The sequence below is a fragment of the Sminthopsis crassicaudata genome, chromosome 1 (assembly GCF_048593235.1).
Source record: "Sminthopsis crassicaudata isolate SCR6 chromosome 1, ASM4859323v1, whole genome shotgun sequence".
NCBI classification, from domain to species: domain Eukaryota; kingdom Metazoa; phylum Chordata; class Mammalia; order Dasyuromorphia; family Dasyuridae; genus Sminthopsis; species Sminthopsis crassicaudata.
Window position 1 is genome coordinate 436,765,386 of NC_133617.1, and position 8,344 is coordinate 436,773,729.

The following is an 8,344-nucleotide window of genomic DNA, read 5'->3' on the forward strand; positions in this document are numbered from 1 at the left end:
TCATTGGTGGGGATGAATACCCTGCCATGTATGTGGGGTGGGGTGAAGCTAGGAGAGTAGGAGAGATAATTTCTCTTTCCCTAGCTCCAGAGGCAATGGTAATTATAGTCACCCAGAAATAAGAACACTTGCTTAAATATTCAAGTCTGAAATGCCATCTCAAGTTCTGAGTTTCTTCCTCTGCTTTGTCTTCTTTCCCCAAGCTTAGATTCCTCAAGGATGAACTGAAAGAATGAAAGTTTATGAGCTTTAATGATACCTCATGAGTTCCTGTGTAATGACTAAAATTTGTTGTGAAAATTATTTTCCCAAGAGTTTAACTGGGGAGGGAAGAGTGGCAAGGGAATAATAAACCAGAAAGTAAGATTCCCTTCTTTGGGCTCAGGACACCAGGAAGAATCCTGGCTTTGTGTTGGGTCTTCTAGAATTTCACTTTATTTCACATAGAAAATGACAACACCCAATATATGCTAAAGTATAAATAGGTTGCCTACAAACATAAAATTAAACCCTAATTAAAAAATAAAGCCCATATTTCTCATTTCCCTGTGCATCAACTATCTTTTCTGTGCATTAAGCATCCAACGAAGTTGAAAAGAACTTTGTAAATTGAAGAGATACAAAGGGATGGATGGAAAGAACAATCTGGCTGTCAATTCCTGGTCTTTAATTTCAAGCTCCTTTAGAGTTTTTATTCTGCAATCTCTATGCTCCATTTCTACCTCATCCTTCATTTTGATTTGATTCAACTGATAGTACATTTCTCTACATACCTTTGTGAGTTCCTTGTCATGACAAGTCAGTTGTTTTTCAGCTTCTTCTAACTGATTAGCTACTGACATCTCATAACTTTCTCCACCTGAGCCATATTCTGCCATAAAGCAAGCATTATTGCTCCAAGATCTTCCTGGTTTTTTTTTTTTCCAGCTTTTCATTTCTCTTGCTGCACTATGAGTTCTTTTTCAAATCAACATTTCTATCTCTCCAACTCAGTCTTTGACTGATTACACTGAATTAAAACCTTGGTTTTTTTTTTTTTTCAAAGTTGGCTTCTTCTGTCATCAGGACAGCCTGTTTCACTTGCTGATAGGCATTGGATTCCATTTGCTACATCTCTGACAAAGTCTTTTTTTATTGTAACTAGTGCAGACATTAATTCATCCCTCTCCTTGCTCAATCTTTCAATAGTCTGTACATGAATATTGGTATGTGTTTGAGAACATTTTAAACACAGATCACCAGAAGTTGAAAGGAGTGATTCTTGATGCCTTACTCTCTCCTTGAGTTCTTCACACTTTTTCTGAGACTTGGACAAGTTTTTGTTCAGTGTTTTGACTTAAGATTCTAGTATTTAATTCTCTTCTTCATAAATAAGTTTTAACCGTTCAAGTTCTAGTTGTCGCTTTTTCAGATCAGAAGTGATTGATTTTTTTTAGATCATTTGAAGTAACAAGTGACTTGCTATCTTTACATGTTCTTAAATCAGCAACAGGCTTAATCCAAGAATTCTGAGAATTTCCAATACAAATCTACTCAATTTTTTGCTCTGCTGATCTGGATTTCAACTCTTCCTGAAGCTTTTCATTTTCAAGCACAACTACATATATTCTTTCTTTCATTCCAGGTTATTCTTCCTTACAAAACTTTACCTATGCATCTAAATTATGAGTGTATTGGGATTGATCATTAATGATGGGAATAAGATCAAATATGGCAAATAAACTGTTATTCTCATTTTTTGATGTTTTCAAAGACATCGTTTTTCTTTCTTGGTGAGGATACTTCACTTTTCTTCTTGTTCTGCTGATTTAATAAGGCTCTAAGTTGGTTAACTGCACTATGATGTAGTTCATGCTAACTGGACCCACTCTTCTTAGTCCCAGTTTCAATAGTCACCCAGTTTAAATTCATGTTTAAATTCACCTTCCCCAACTGTGATATCATTTTCTTGGAAGACACATTTCAGTTGGTGAATGCTTCTGTTGGCACATTCTGAGAAGAAAGGTAGGACCTTTACAAATGCAGAAAACAATATAAAGAAAGATTGACATAGTTATTTTCTGTCAATGAAAAAAATGACTGAATCCTTTAATAACAAAGAATTTTCTTGAATATATCAAAAGAGCACATGCATAAAATTTCTTCCTGGAAATTTAGAATTATCTTGAAGGAACATAAAGTCCATTTAAGGTATAGGGGTATGTTGAGACTTCTTTGATCTTTCTTTGAGTTGCTGAGTCCCATCAGGCTTCAGGCACTTCTGGCTTCCACCTATAAGAGAGAAGATAGAAAAAAAGGTCAATCCTACAGATTGATAATGGGAAAGACTCTGGAAAGAGATGAAAGGAGCTGGGCATCTCCATCATGCCTCTAACTTCACAGTACCTATACTAAAAGCTTTGGGGAACTTCTCCTTGGTTGAGATCTAGTATTCTCTCTTGGCTGAGCTGTTACCTTACTCTCCTGTGGGAGAATTCCTTCATATTTTGTTTCCTGATATAGATTTTCCTACTTCTCTGATTTTTGTTTTGTTACTGATTTAGATGAATGGGGTTTCTTTGATAATTGTTATGTGTATTCTTTGTGAAATTGGTATTTGGTAGGAAAGGGGTCAAGCCTTGGCTATCGAGTTTGAGGTTCTGCTTCCTCCAATAACAAAAGAGTCACCAGAAATCACCTCAAAATTGTTCATATTCTGTAGACTAACAATATTTAAGGAAACAGAGAGATATTATTTTATTCTACTATCCCCCTCTATCTGAGAACAAAGTGGGTTTATGTGTGGGATGGGGCACTAGACCCCCTTACCCAAATTGCTACTCAGAGGGATTTCCAGGTACAAACGGAAAGCCTTTATTCATTTATTGTAAGAAGTGGTCCAACATTCTAACCAGGCAGTCCAGTAAGGTGTAGCACTGAACAGGTGAAAAGTTATATAGCTGAAAAGTGGAAATCCTCCCCCATCCTCTTGATCTTTAATTTTATTGGCTACAATAATACATGAAAAACAGGGAAAAGAGGACTTTAGCCAATGTAAATATATAATATCATATTTGGTATAACTCCTGCTGATATGGCAAAGTCTTTTTTTATTATAGCTTTTTATTTACAAGACATATGCATGGGTAATTTTTCAGCATTGACCCTTGCAAAAACTTCTGTTGCAACTTTTCCCCTCCTTCCCCCCATCCTTTCCCCTAGATGGCTGGTAGACCAGTACATGTTAAACATGTTAAAGTTTATGTTAAATGCATATATGTATACATATTTATACAATTATCTTGCTGCACAAGAAAAATCGGATTTAGAAATAAGATTAAAATAACCTGAGAAGGAAAACAAACATGAAAGTGGACAAAAACAGAAAGAGAGGAAATGCTGTGTTGTGGTCCACACTCATTTCCCATAGTTCCCTCGTTGGATGTAGCTGGTTCTCTTCATTACTGAACAATTGGAACTGATTTGGTTCATCTCATTGTTGAAGAGAGCCATGTCCATAAGAATTGATCATCATATAGTATTGTTGTTGAAGTATATAATGATCTCCTGATTCTGCTCATTTCACTCAGCATCAGTTCACGGAAATCTCTCCAGGCCTTTTTGAAATCATCCTGCTGGTCAAAAAGGGCTGCTAATGCAGCAAAGTTTTACAATAGCACTCTGGGGAGGGGGACTTGGAATTCCTGTTTCTCATAAATCAGATGATTTTTGGCAAATGAAATGGCCTAGGGTTAGAACAAATTTATCCTAATGACTCTGAAAAGTCTTCACCTATCTATCACATTCATTCCCCAACATCCTGCTTCCCCTCTTGGCAGAAACTCAAATTTCTCTTGGAGAAGGGTGGGAGGAGAAGAGGTTAGAGATATCTATTCTGCCTCCCTTCAAGTCACAGAGACACTCCTGTCTCCCTGTTAAGTGAAAGGGACAGTCCTTACAACATGGGTAGCTTACCACAATTATCATAGTTTTGTTTTAATTTTTATTTTATGGTAGTGGGGAAAGATGGGAGGGAGAAAATAGTAAATGCTTGATAATTGAAAAAAATTAAAATAAAAAAAGAGATTATTTTCAACTATAGTAGTCACATCCTAAAAGTAGGAATGTCAAATGCAGAGTTAGATAGTCCAAATTTTTGCAGAAAGTATTGACAAATTAGTAAATAATTTAATAGAACATATCCATTATGTTAATCTGCTATTAATGAGTCAATGCAATGTTTCTAAAATATTCCATTAGTCATGTAATAATCTTCCATCTACCTTATCTATTCTAAATGTAAAGTGCTCATTCATAAATATCTAAAACAATGTCTTTTTTTAACTAAATTGAAAACAAAGGTGGAATGGCAATTAAAAAAACCAATAGTCAATCTATCACCATTTTCCCAGGCTCATGAGAAGGATGTCCTGTCTATATTTCACTGGAACTGAATGAAACATCCATTGATATTCTGAAGGTTTACAAGAGCTGACATTCAAATGTCTAAAGATCAGGATCAGGCAGAAAAAAAAGTTGGAAAATACCAAACAAATACCTTAAGGCTGAGAGTAGTCATTAAAAAAGATGGCTATTTTCACAAAATGTTTTAAATTCAGTTTATTTTTAATTAGGAAAATTTTGTTTTCCTCTTAAATAGTCAAAGCTATCTATGATTTATGGCATGGCTTCCAAAAAGTCTCTTCTAAATTGAATTTTGGAATTTTAGGATGTAACTATGACAATTATTAAAAAAATCCCATTATTCATTTCAGATTCATGTATATTATTACAATATATCTAGGTTTCCTCCCAACACATTCTCAAAAGTTGGGTTCCTCAAAGGACAATTACCTTTCATTCAAGATACTTTATGGATATAAATTGCTAAAATTATTGTTCAAGAGCCCCCACCAATTTATTTGCTTTTCAATAGTCAGCCAAAGAATTCAATTATCTTGAAGCAAAGGCATTTGTTAAAATAACATACTAAGAATTCTTATAATACAATACTCTAACTAACCCCCATAAATTTAGGGAAAATTCTGCACATAAACATCAGCAATGGGGACATTAAGCAACCATGAAGATCCTGCATGAGTGGTTCTCACTTGAGGAACAAATACAAATAGACATATCACTCCTCCCTGATATCCTTTTTTTTTTTTTTTTTTTAAATTTTATTTATTTATATTTTTTGACAGTATATATGCATGAGTAATTTTTAAAAACATTATCCCTTGTATTCATTTTTCCAAATTATCCTCTCCCTCCCTCTACTCCCTCCCCTTGATGACAGGCAATCTCATACATTTTACATGTGTTACAATATAACCTAGATACAATATGTGTGTAAATAGCATTTTCTTGTTGCACATTAAGTATTAGATTTTGAAGGTATAAGTAACCTGGGTAGATAGACAGTAGTTAGCACTACAGTTTAACAGTTTACATTCACTTCCCAGTGTTCCTTCTCTGGGTGTAGTTGTTTCTGTCCATCATTGATCAACTGGATGCGAGTTGGATCTTCTTTATGTTGAAGATATCCACTTCCATCAGAATACATCTTCATACAACATTGAAGTGTACAGCGATCTTCTGGTTCTATTCATTTCACTCAGCACGTGATATCCTTTTTTAAAAATTTTTTATTATAGCTTTTTATTTACAAGATATATACATGAGTAATTTTTCAGCACTGATCCTTGCAAAACCTTCTATTCCAACTTTTCCCCTCCTTCCCCCCACCCATTCCCCTAGATGGCAGGTAGACCAATACATGTTAAATATGTTAAAGTATATGTTAAATCCAATATATGAATACAAACCATACAGTTATTTTGCTGCACAAGAACAACCTGATATCCTCTTGTGATGTTCTTTCACTGTTTCTTGATGTTGGTTGGATGTATTGCCTCCCTGGAATCACTGTAATGTACTTGGTCCCCTGGTTGGCTTAGTTTCCATATCTTCTAGCTCCTGCCTAAGCTGAAATCCTTGTCTAGGGCATTGATAGACACTTTATTCTGGGTTCAAAAGAAAGCTGCCTTGCTTCTGTTTCTATAAGGCCAAGGTTCTCTAGGTTCCAAGGTCTTCAATTAGCAGGATCCCACATTCCCAGCACTAAATTCTTTCTCTTAAAATTTTCTATGGTAGAATAGAATTTAGGAAATCGTGACCTTGAATTACTTTCTTAGATTATACTCAAGTTCATGTCTGATATTGTCACATATTTCTGTCATGAGATATCTTTGACAATACAGAGGCATAAGGAAGAGAAAGAGATCCCCTCTTAATTACATTTTGTAAGTCATCCAAGAAAGTCTTAAAGAGATGAAAGATTCCTAAAAAAAATTGAGTATCTTCTCAATTGACCCCAAGCTTGCTTTTCTAGCCCACAACAGAAAGGGCCAATTAATGAGGGAAAGGAGAGGGGGAATCCCATTTCTCGGCACATAGATAGTAAAATAATCCCATGAGGAGCAGTGACCCCTGTAAATGAATTTACAGGCCTGAAAACCTAGATTGATAAATAAAAGGTTTGTTGTAGAAATTTGGAAGTAAAGCTCAGTTAGAAAGACGCTAGGGCCAGAGGTGGCTGCTGGGCGGGCAGGAACCCTTACATGGCTGGAAGGATACCATGTGTTGGGGGGAAGGGCTCCTGCAAAGAGAGCACTCAAGCTGGTTTCTTTTATACCTAGAAGATGATGGTCGGTACCCGCAAGTTCTTGGCAGGCTTTTCAGTTAGCTCAGATCAGGTGAGGGCTGGGGGGAAGCTGAGCTGATGGTGAGGCTGGGCCCAGATATTCAAAGGGTGCCTTTGACCAGGATTTGTGAATTAAGGTCAGCCATGGGGTTGGGCAATTAGAAAGGAATCTTAAAGGGACCTCAACCCCCATCACAATGACTTTCATCTGGTAGCCAATGCTCTGTGATCTCATTGAATTAAGAAAAGTCTTCAGTTTGATTGGAAATTCTCAGTGGCCTGTAATCTGTTATTATTAGGTATGTTATTTACTCAGGGACTTCTCTTATTAACAGAAATACTTATCTTGTCATAAAATCTACTCTGTGACCAGATGACCTCTCAAATCTTTTTAAATTTCAAATTTTAAAGCAATATATTTGAACTTTCTCTTTATTATTCTATATCTTACATGTAAAGAGAATGTTTCATCTGAATTATTGTTAATTATACTTCAGATACAGGGCAGAGTTTGCCTGGGGGCACTGAGGAATTAAGTGACTTGTCTGGGTCACCTAGCTAATATGTTACGCAATGGCTGACTCTTCTAAAACTATAAATTACATAGTTCCCCATCTTCGTTGGCAGGGGTAGTTCCTCACTGGGAGGTTTCCCACACTGCTGAAATCATAGGCTAGGCCAAAAAAATACATATTAAATTTGGTGGCATTTCAGAATATGTAAAAAGCTATCTCCCCCTCCACATTAGAATTACCATTTTTAGTATCAGTTTTCTTCACATTTGATTTTATTTGTTCATCTTTATGAAATTCATGAATATTATAAAAGACTTTTAAACATGAAGTCTAGAAAAGGAAATAGAATAAAATAAATTCAATTGATTATCTATATTAATCCAAGCTAAGGTTAGCTATCATTTCACTTAATATTAATGGAAGTGGAGTTCCTGAACCAAAAACAAAGGATTAGTCAGAAAATTTTAGATGCAGAACCATACAGGTCCTCAGAAACAATATTCCAACCCCATTCCCTTTATAGGTGAAGAAACTAAATTCCAGTTACAAAAATAACTTTCCTAAAGTCATACTTCAGAAGATCATACTTGAAGTTAAGTCCTCTGACCCCAGTCAGTTGTCTTTCTACTTCACTATCTTGCTTCCTCCATACCTTAAATATTTAATTTAAGGATTAAATTAAAGGATTATTCAAATAAGGATTAAATAACATATGGTTTCAACATATTGTGATGCAGTGCAACAATGCAAATACCCTTGGCACTAAGTAACCAAGTTTTTTAAAGTGTTTGTTGTTGCTTTAGGGCCATGCTAGGTATTTTACAATCTCCTGCTTCACCTCCAGGAAGGAATCAAAATCTCCCTGGGGAAGGGTGGGTGGAGGCAACTCAAATTTAGCCCCAGCCTTCTATCTAACACTATCAAATTTCACAAACCCCAGAAGAATAGGACACTCAATTCAAGATATTAGGCAGACTACTAAGGCTAAGACAATTCCTTTCACATATCAGATAGCTAATAAAGGTTTATTTCATTGAAGTGACTTGACAGCAGACAGCAATAATGCTCTTCTTCTCTATTCTCCTTTTCTCTTTTTTTTTTTTTTTCCTGAGGCTGGGGTTAAGTGACTTGCCCAGGGTCACAC

General features: G+C 35.7%; 1 pseudogene; it reads right to left on the reverse strand.

Annotated features, from left to right (window-relative positions):
• Positions 1-557: 557 nt before the first annotated feature.
• On the reverse strand, positions 558-7,300 carry LOC141550338 (serologically defined colon cancer antigen 8 homolog pseudogene; annotated as a pseudogene).
• Positions 7,301-8,344: the final 1,044 nt, after the last annotated feature.